We start from the raw sequence: 11,404 nt of genomic DNA, 5'->3' as shown, positions 1-11,404 counted from the left end.
GGGAAAAGGGGAACATGTGTAATACTTTCAACAATAAAGATAGCCCGGCCAGGTGTGGCACAGTGGTTGAGCATCGACCTAGGATCCAGGAGATCAGCGTTCGATTTCCGGTCAGGGCACATGCCCGGGTTACAGGCTAGGCAAACGATCAATGACTCTCACATCATTGATGTTTCTATCTCTCTCCCCCTCCTTTCCTCTCTCTGAAATCAATAAAGATATGTTTTTAAAAAGATTAAAAAAAAATTATAATAAGGAACTTGTTTTTTAAGAACCAGAGCTACATTTAAGAGATCCAGAGAATGAGGTGCCATCTATAACAAATAAATCTGTTTAAGGAAAAATTCAGTTGAATACAAATAAACCTGTTAATAAGTACTTATTTTTAAAATAAGCTGTTTACAGTTCTTTTTTCCATTTTCAGCACCTTGCATTTGTTTGTTTGTTTGTTTGTTTGTTTGTTTAAATATATCTTTATTGATTTCAGAGAGAGGAAGGGAGAGGGAGAGAGAGAGATAGAAACATCAATGATGAGAGAGTCATGGATCGGCTGCCTCCTGCACGCCCCTGACTGGTGATTGAGCCCTCAACCCAGGCATGTGCCCTGACCGGGAATGCTCAACTGCTGAGCCATGCCCAGCTGGACTAGCACCTTGTATTTGTTACATCCAAGAGGAAAGGATAATAAAGACTTTGACAATATCAAAAGGTAATTAATAACTGATAATTGCCTCATGACAATCTAGACAGAGCCCCTGTACTATATTATAAACCAGAAAACACCAAGAAACAACAAAGGCAGCCTACCTTTCGAGAATCCTGTGTCAGTATTATTCCATTATCCCACAGTCTGGCTGAAGAATAAAATGCAGTGCTTTCTTCTACAATCCTGACAGGAATGATCAATGATTAGTATTATAAAGAAAATACCCCCTAAGGGATCCCCTAAGGAATACCAAGTCTCATAAAATACAGTCTCAATGGGAAAAACAATCTCTGAAACACAGGAAGAAAGAAAACTCACATTTATCGAATGTCTTCTACTTTTACAAAAGAAGTGGAAATTACACCTAATACTACACCTATCATGATACTATTTTCACTGTTTTGTAGATGAGGAAAGGGGAGCCAAGTTACTTTTTTAATGAGTAGAGAAACTTAAACTGAAATCTATACTTAATAATTCCCCCACTTAACTTTTGGTGTCTGATAACTTTTTAAGTATTTCAACTAATTTAAAATATTATTTCAAATACAACCACTGTCATACTATTTAGTCATCAAGTGTGGGTGCAAATAAAATCTTTAACTATTCAGCAACTCTTAACTATTGATTAGAGGGACAATTTTTTTTTAAAATAACAGTGACCATGTACCAAGTATTTATTATACAAGGAATTCCACTAATTAGTCCCTATAATATTCTGTGTGTAGATTTGATGATCCAATTTTGCAAGTGAGGAAAATGAAGCTCAATAAAGTTAAATATTTGGCCAAGTTTACATAAGAATGGGGATTGGATTCCAAATACTATCTGTATCTGTTGGACACTGTGAACTGCCACTTAGGGGTAGTTCACAATTTCAGCATTAGATCACTACATTCCTTTTGATGACATCCTAAAAAGCTAAGTTTTCAGCAGTTGCTGTTAAAATGCAAGTACCATGCAAAAATTAATGTGGAACACAAAATGATGGCTGTGTCCAATCTGATTCAAAGTTTGAGAAGTTCTGTAATGTCCAAAGACGTTAGGCTGTTAGAACAAAGATATGTATTATGCAATTTGGATTTAACTATGTAATCAACAGAAATGTTAGGTATTTCTTTTGTGGTGCCATAGAAAAGTTACTGAAACACTAAGGGCTTGTGAACCAAGAACATTTGAGAACCTCTGTGCAAGACTCTGAATTTTAACTTAGTAGGTAAAGCTCTAACCTCATAGGATCTATTCTAGAGGTTTGTGATAACTTCATAAATTTATCTTTAGAGAGCAAATAATTTTATATCAATTCTTACATTAAAGTTACATGAAAGAGCCTTAACTAAGAAAAAGAAATGAAGAGATCATATCTAATATTTCTGTGATTAGTCTGTTTATGGATATTTTTTATTCTAATACAATCATAAAATTATACTAGTTGAATGATAGAATATGTTTAAAAGTCTAGCAACAGAAATCTCAAAACTCACTGTCTCTCAAGTTTGTTTAACATGGATTCACCCATAGACATATCTTCATCTCCTTCCAGAAGGTAAGCAAATGGCTGTCTCTCATCTATAAAAGCAACCTTTGCATTGGGTCATAGGAATAAGAATTCAGAATCAAAGGATCTCCCACACTAAAACAAAACAAAACAAAACATTGTTAAGTGTTAGGGAATTATGTAAATAGTGCATTATTAATGATCAACTAATCAAAAAAAGCAAAGAATAGACATTATGGCTAAAGCTATTATCAGAATTGAATAAGTATTTAAAAACAGTTGTGATGGCTAAGCTGATGTGAAATGTAAAAAGACGTAAAGATTCTTCTTAAACATGGCTGGTCATGAGTTATTGTTTCAGTAGTATAACAGGGAAACATGATGATTTAGTAGAAACAAAGGGAAATTTCTGGAACAATGTCATTCAATAGGCAAGAAAAGATGGAACCTAGGGCCCATAAAATCGGTTTAGAAAGTTTAGTATCTATGCAAAAAAAGTTATAATAAATAGTCATAGAGTTTAGGCAGAATAAGACATGAAGATAAAAGATTATAGTCAAGTCAAATTATATTTGGAGGAAAAGAAAACAGAAGGTAGTGGTTACAAAGTAGAACATGTGAAATTGAGATTATAAAGAGTTTGCAGTAGGAGGTATGACAAGATTCAGAATAGGACATGGGAATGAACAGCCAAAGAAGGGTGAACAGAGGAGGTCAAGCAATCTTTGATACCAGAGCAAAGGTACAATTATCTAAATGAATATTTAAATTCTCAAAATTATGACGAGAGTGACGTTGGATGGGAAAAGAGTGATCCAATAGCTAAATAATCGAGGAATAATGGGTAACACATAGGAAGTGCTAAAATGATTTCATTGGGAGGGATAATAGATGATAAAATCTGATAGTATGACATTCAAGCTGGATGTTTTTTATGGAGAAGAAAGAAAGAATGGCTAGAAAGGCCAGGTCTCCTGGTATGAAGGGTTTAGAAAAGAAAGCATTCATTGCTTGAAAAGTCTGCACAGATGCAGTATTATCAGGACAGGACCAGGTTTTGATTACAGTAAAAGGAGAAGAGAAAGTTCACAGCTGAAATTGAAGATATACAAGACTTTATTGATGATTTATAAAGAAATCTAGGGTGTCAGTAGATGGGTTTAGGGGAGATGAGGAGAGAAAATGATTATTTAGAGTCTTAAGGAATTAGAGGCCAGAGTATGAGAGATGCCTAGGAGTACATGAACAGTGATGAAGGGAATCAAGATATTATTTCTGATGCACCGGAAACACAAAGTGATTGAGAGGGTGTGAGTGTTTAGGGGAGGGAAGAAGGTAGGGGTTATCTTGCCACTGGTTGAAATGAAGAGTCCTGCAGAGAAGCAGTCTTAGTCTGAGGATATCGGCACTGTCTTGAGCCTTGTTGGTGATGGTCACAAAGGATGGTTTTACTCCAAGGCTGGACACTCTCTTGATCCCTTCCAAGTGGCAGCCTGACATAGGAGTCGTTTCACTCACTTTCAGTGGACTAGGTATTCTAAGTATTTTCTGTGCATTAACTCACTTAATCCTAATGTTAAATCCTACTAATTAAATGGGGTAGGTACTACTTCATTTATAAATAAGGAAACTGAGACAGAGAGAGGTTAACAAACTTGTCCAATAGCTGTTAAAAAGCAAAAACAGGATTTGTACCAAGGCCAATCTGACTCCAGAGTTTATGAGCTTAACCACACTATACTTGACATTTCAGTTGATTAAACGAAAAAATGTAATGACTTCCTTCAAGTTTATCTATTTATTTACAGAGCCAATACTAGAATCAGAGCCCAGGATTTTCAATATCCCTTGTTTTCTTTGACATCACCATGTCTTCCCTGATAATAATGTTATTAAAACTGTATGTACTTTACTTTTGATTGTCAGAAGTAGTTCTGAGTGCAGGAATATAGCCTGCTACCAGGGGAAAAGTTGAAATTAATATTTCTTTCATCTTTCTCAGAATTATTTATGGAATTGAGATCATTTGGAATTACTTCTATATCATTTAGCACTTGGGAAATGATAAAATTCATCTAATGTGACCTAGTATTCAATATCTCACATCCATTACCAAAGCATACCTTTCACTGCCAAAACAGCCACCAATGACCAGAGTTATCTTGGGTACAGCTCACAGGCTACTGTGACCATCATGGAAGCCTGGGCTCTCAGCCTGCTGGCAAGATCTTTAGCCTGTGCACAATTTACAATAGCTAAGATCTGGAAACAGCCCAAGTGCCCATCAGTAGATGAATGGATAAAAGAGCTGTGGTACATTTACACCATGGAGTACTGTACAGCTGTAAAAAGAAGGATCTCTTACCCTTTGGGACAGCATGGAAGGAACTAGAGAGTGTTATGCTAAGAGAAATAAGCCAGTCAGAGAAAGACAAGTGTCACATGATCTCACTCATATGTGGAATCTAATGACCAAAATAAACTGACGAACAAAATAGATCCAGAGGCACAGAAGCATGGAACAGACTGAGGAATGTCAGAGGGAAGGCAGTGGGTGGAGAGAGATTAATCAAAGAACTTATATGCATAAATGCATAACCCATGGACACAGGCAGTAATGTGGGGAAAGCCTGAGGGCGGCAGGCGCGGGGTGGAGGGGATCAATGGGGAGAAAAAAAGGGGACATCTGTAATACTTTCAACAATAAATATAAATTAAAAAAGAAAAAAGAAAGTCTTCTGCCTGCAAGGAGAATAGAGTTAAAAAAAGGAATTACACTAGAATGCATTCTCTTCTAAGAAATCATCATGGCCCATCACTGGGCCAAAGGCAAAATAAGCAGAGGAGAGCAAATCAGAAGATTTATTAAAAATGAAATAGAAATCATTATCACCAGCAACAAAAACAAAATTAAAGAACACAGTAAATAAGGATATGAGATAGAGAAGATGATAAAGTAAAAACACCCTGTAACTGTATGGGATTGTAGAAAGGTCACTTAGGGGCCATGCCTGTGACATAGGATTAATTTTCATGCACAGTGCCATAAATAACTATAACAATAATAACATTTGATAGTCACCGTTTCTGAACTCTTGGTATATGCCATTCTAAAGGATTTACATAGTTTTGCATGTTTAATCCCCCTAACAAACTAAAAAGGTTGATATTACTATTTTTATTGCAGCAGAGGAAATTGAAGGCTAAATAACTTCCCAGTGATAAGGCCAGGGTTTGAATCTGGGTCTATTCAGCTCTAATTCCTGTGATCTTGCCCTCCAGAGAAACATGAAGAACATTCTTTAGAGGGGGAAAAAATTAAAGCTTTAATATAAAAGTACTACCATAAGTTTTTTTTATTGTTATTCAGGAATGCATCTAACTCTTACAGGCTAACTAACAAGGTGACTTAGACATTATTTTATGCTGGAGCTAGTAAAAAGAGACAGGGAATATAAACATTAACTCTGCTTCTGATAACAAATCCAACAGAGGCTTTTTTTCTTTCTATAACACCCTCTCAAAGAAATTTAAATTAAGCTTCAAGCGGGAATTGAAATGTCTGTTTTGCTCAATGTTTATCTTTCACAGCAGTCAATGCTATGTATACTGCAGCTACTCAGTAAATATAATATTTGTTGAAGGAATGAGTGTAACAAGATTCCATTGACGCCAAGCCAAAGACTACCAGAAACACGTATTCTGCTCAAGTTTGAAATAGAAAATTCAGAAAGCCCATTGATTGACAAGACCCAAGTCTTTTATGGACAGAATTTTTCAAGTCCAAGTAACATACCTGTGAGAGATTTGCTGCATGTTGACACTGTGAGGCTGTGTTTAGGAGAAAGAGAATTGGGATGCTTCTGGGACTACACAAGCTGACAAAGTGGCTCCCTTTAAAAGATGCCTGGTATGTTAATTCACCATTATTTACCACCTTTCTACCTGATGTCTGGTTTAAAAAAAATCACCACTTAGCCTTATGCATTTTTACTTCTGTTGCTACTGGTGCCAACAGGTTTTAAGGTGTATGAAGAGTCCTTAGGAACAACGCTGCATCGATCCGCATTCCCCCTTCCATAAGCCATAGAACAAGAGACCAACAACAAAACCCCTGCATACTCCATTTTAAGTAAAATACATAAACTGCAGACTCTTCCAATAAGCATAGGGCAAATACAAGAGAGATGGGGCATAAGGGAAGAAGTGAAAGGAAAATCACAGAGAATAGAGAAAGGTCCTAAATATTCAAAATATCACATATCTATCACTATGGCTTGTATGGCAAGCTGCAAAGGACAGGAACACAGGGACTGCATCTAAGGGACCTTGAATGGCACATTTTGGGGCACACAGCAGATGCTTAATAAGTACTTATTGATTTCAATGGAGTTTTACTCACTATAAATGTTTGCACTGTAAGATCATTTGAGAGTACACGAACTGCCTACACATTATCTGATATTTGTCATTCACTTTTTAGTCCTAAGGGGGGAATGACTACAATATTCATAAAGAGCTTACAAGGTTTCAAGATGTAATTAATTGTGACAATATACTGGCAAGATAGATATTATTCCTGATTTGTTTATTTGATTCTTTGTTTGCTTTTTAATAAGTAAAGCAAACTTCAGAAAATGTAAGTAACTTGCCCAAATGTACTCATTTTATTTATAGTAAGTGGTAGAGAAGAGATCAGAACTCAAACCTGTCTGACTTCAAAGTCCATCTGTTTCTACCATCCTTCAGAGAATCTAAATTAAGCAAAGATAAAAGATATGCAAAAACACAACTATTAACAACACTTCCCCCAAAATTAAATGATTTGAAAATCAGGAACATAGCCCTCAGTAAGAGCAGAAGACATGTTCCAAAGTGGGGATATAGAGCAAGGTTCTCAAAAGTAAAAGTGCAAGGAGCTGGTGATCAAAGAGATGGGTTGCTAGGGGAAACAAGACCACAATTTTACATGAACATTTTCTGATTGATGGGGGCACCTGGAAAATTCAGCAATGGGTGGCTGACTCAGTGGTCAGCAAGTGGGGCTGTGATACAAGAACAATGAGTAACATACGATTAGACATTTACCAAAGTCCCAGTTCCAGTCCAGGCTTGTAGAACAAAAGCTTTCGGTTACTTATCAACAGAAATCAAACAGCACAGAGAGACTGTTTGCACCATAGGCAGTTTCCAAGTCCAAGGAGCAGAGTCATGCTCTGTAAGCAGCCTTGCAGTTCAAACTATAAAAATCCAAATATTGGACCACAGATCATGATATTAAAGTTCTTATAAGTCTTCATGACCTAGTTGTAAAAGGCTATTAGGGGAAACTGAAATAGGCTCCCATTAATGTCTAGGTCTGCTACTACCTACTGATGATCTTGCCTCCTTTCAAAGTATATTGGGCAGCAGAGTGTAACGGAGTCAGATTCAGAAGCCCTGTGTTCTAGCTCATCTTCTTGCGTATAAGCTATGTGACCAGAAATGAGCCACTCACAGAAAATGCTCTGATCAGAGGTTTTCCCACAAAGTTGGAAGAATTATATCTGTCCTACAGCCCTCTGTCCTACAGAATGTTGTAAGACATGTGAGATGACACATAGAAACATCTTTGGTAATCTGAGAAGGATTCAAACATAAGGCACTGGCTCCAATAATGTAATTGTTAGTTTTGAGAGTAATCAACGAATCAATTGGCAGGTGAAGTTTGCAAATAAGAAACTTAGTATACAAATTAAAGGCAGTATCTCCTCTCCACCAGTATCTCCTCTCCCTGTCCCCACCCTTTCTTCTCAAGGGTCATAGCACAGCCCCAAAGCTACCCTCTTTGCTGGAGACCTGCCCCTGATTTTCTGAAGTGTCCATGTGGATGGCCAGCTTGCTCTGACTAGCTGAGAAAAATCCCCTTTTATTCCTCCACGTAGGGTCTGCCTGCCCCACCCCCCAGGTTTTGTGCCTAATTTCCATATTCTGGTTACTCTAAGACTGGCTTCTCTCATCATCTACCAAGCTGAATATTTGCAATATGTTGCTGAACATACTCTGGAGAAATTTATAATATATCTAGACAGGTGAGGCATAAATCTCCAGAAAGTAGTATATCAGATTTCCTCACAAAATGCATCCTAAAGTGAGGAGAAACATGCAAAACTAAGAAAGGGTAATATACAGGATTTAAAGATGGGTAAAGAGAAAAAAAGGGGGGGGGGCTCCTCATGCATGTCTTTCCTAATTTTTTAAGGGTACAGAACAGATAGCAATAATATGAATATTAACAACTGACACTTATTGAGCACCTATCAGGTGCCTGCTTCTATTCTGGGTACAGTACATGTATTATATCATCTAATCCTTCCCAACACCTATTTCACAAATAAGAAACCTGAGGCCCAAAGAGGTGATGTGACTTCCCTAAGGTGTCACTTATTGTTAGAATTGGAGCTAGGATTTGAACCAAGGCAGTCTGGCTCCAGAGTCTTCACTCTTAACCACCAGCCTTGCTCTACTCCTCAATATTAAGCTGCTGCTACTACTCTTACTGCTAATTTATCCTACTACTTTTATTACATCATACTGGTTAAGGGCACAGTCTCTAAGGCCAGATTGTCCATTGCGTATAGTCCAGTATCACCACTTACTAGTACAGACCGCCCAAGTTTCTTAGCTATTCTATAAAATGAGTGTGATTATGGTATCTACTCCATAAATATTTCTGATTATTATATAAACTAACATATATAAAAACATTTAAAACAAGTCCTAGCATATAGTAAGAGCTCAATGTTTGGTGTTTTGTTACTATCTCAGCTTAGCTGGGGCAATTCATCTAATTGCCTAAAAGTTTGTTTGTAGTATATTTTAATGGCTTCTGTTTCTATTATTTTTGAGAACACCTGATTAGGGAGAACCTTCAATTCTTGATCCAACAGGCTCTAGTGTTACTCCAAAATGATAAAACCAATGAAATATTTAATAACAGCACCGAATTTATTAAACCAGTTGTTCTTACACCTGTCTAGAAACTCAAAATTCATAAGGTGCCCAGCACATTTAAACATACCTAGCAGATATTCATTAAATATCTGTGATGATACATGATACAGTATAATTTGCTTCTTAATTACCATGAAAAATTATAACTCATACACTAAACAATGAGCCTCCCTTGGAGAAAATTAATTTGCCTGGCATAAGCAAAGTATTTTAAAGCAACTAGCATAGCACTCAATGCAGTCTAAATTTCACTTTGAGCTGTTGAAGATTTGGATACTGAAACAAATTTCTCTCTGCAGAAGCCTCTCAGCCACTGGGAATGGGACTAATATTCACATCATATCTTTCTCTATAGTCGGTACTCAATGATTATTTGCTGAATAAATTAGTAAATGAATGAAGAGCTTAAAAACTGGTTGCATCCGGACATTCATTCGTTTGTTCATTCAACAAATATTTGCTAGTCACTCCAAAAAATACAAACCTTTTTTTATTATTTAACTTATCTTTATTGTTGAAAGCAAATGATACAAATCTTGGTAAAGCATTTAGCTAATGGCCAGTCCCTTTGCTTTCTTGCTTTATCAAATAATAGCAATTCTTTGACTGCTAGAAGTTTTGGCACCTACATAACCAGTAACCATAACAGCTACCATTTTTTATCATGGGCCATAGCATTTACATGAATATATGGCTAAATTCTTACAATAACCCTGTGAAATAGGTGTTATCATTGTACTCATTTTATAAATAAAGAAACAGTTGTGGAGAGTAAATAACTTGCTGAAGGTCACATGGTTGTAAGTGATTGAAAGGGGATTCAAAATCAGGATCACTGAATTCCAGAGGCTGTTTTATGGTTTTTCTGTTTCAAAAGAATTCACCCCTACTTGACAGTCCTTTGGGAACTTCTATAACTCAAAGATCTCTTTTTTGCCATTAATTATTTCTCTACTTCAATAAGATTGTGGGGCTTCGCAGTCACAGATTCTCAAAACTTTCTAACATTTTCTTTTGCCTGAGTATTTAAAATATAGGGTATCCCCAAAAAATGTATACACACACTTTGAATAATTATAAAGGCAGTGTTCATTAAAATATATTTCATTTTCAAAATTGAGCTATCAGCTGTTAAAGTCTGTATACATTTTGGGGGGACACCCTGCATACTAACAGAGTTTGAAGACAAAAATCACATTTCCACAGGAGTCATCATCAAATCCCATGAAGTTGTAATGAGCTTGAAAATGCATCAGACTTATAACTCAAGTTAGTCTCTAGTGGATTAATCAAGAACAAAAATTATTTATATCATGTCTTTATAAAAAGGATAAGTATTCCCTATCACTAAATGTTAACCTCTGTTGCCACATTTTATAATTCATCTAAATACTTGGCATAAGTGCACCACAATTTTTAGTGGAAATGATTAATCATTTACCCAAGCAATCCATTTAGAAACAAATTTACTTTTTTTCTCTTACCCACTTAACATCTAGTTGAGACTCAAAATCTTGAGGGAATAGTCCACTTAGCTCTTCTGGACTATGTAAAGGATCATCATATTTCACAGGCTCCTAAGGTAGATGTCCATAATTTAACGTGAGAAAAATATTATAACCTGGCTGTAGTCTTCCTCTTCAGTAGACGCAAAATAGTCAATACCACCACTGACTCTACTTGGAAACAAATTAGGGTATGAGCATGAAAAATTACAATTCAAAACATTAAATTACAGATAAAAATTTAAGCCCATATGTTAGGAAATAATTATATTCTTACATACCTAGTAACATATTTTGTACATATTTTCCATCAAGAAAAAATTCTACCTAGTATTGACAACAAAAAGGATTGAGTTTTTCTTGAACAATTGGACTGGTTTTCTCTTATATGACTTGTAAAACTGATTGGAATTCCTTTTGCTGCTGGTTGCTAGAAAGGCTAGAATCAGGTTTGTGTCCCAGTGACTGGAACTATATTAAGATGCTGTGGTATGTGTCTTTTATAGCCTTCATGCTGGTTCTATTTTATGTCCCTACCTTAACTCTACTGTCTTACTTTTCATTTACTTTTAATTTTAATTACTCTTCGTACTTCAAATAATTTAGTAAACTGACTTAAAATACTTAAAATAATTATTTATTTTTGATCTTTATATTTTTTCTTACCTATTACACTGGCTAGGAACACCAGTATAAGACTGA

This window comes from Miniopterus schreibersii (assembly GCF_964146895.1).
Source record: "Miniopterus schreibersii genome assembly, chromosome: 8".
NCBI lineage: Eukaryota > Metazoa > Chordata > Mammalia > Chiroptera > Miniopteridae > Miniopterus > Miniopterus schreibersii.
Note: the sequence above shows the minus strand (reverse complement) of the source record.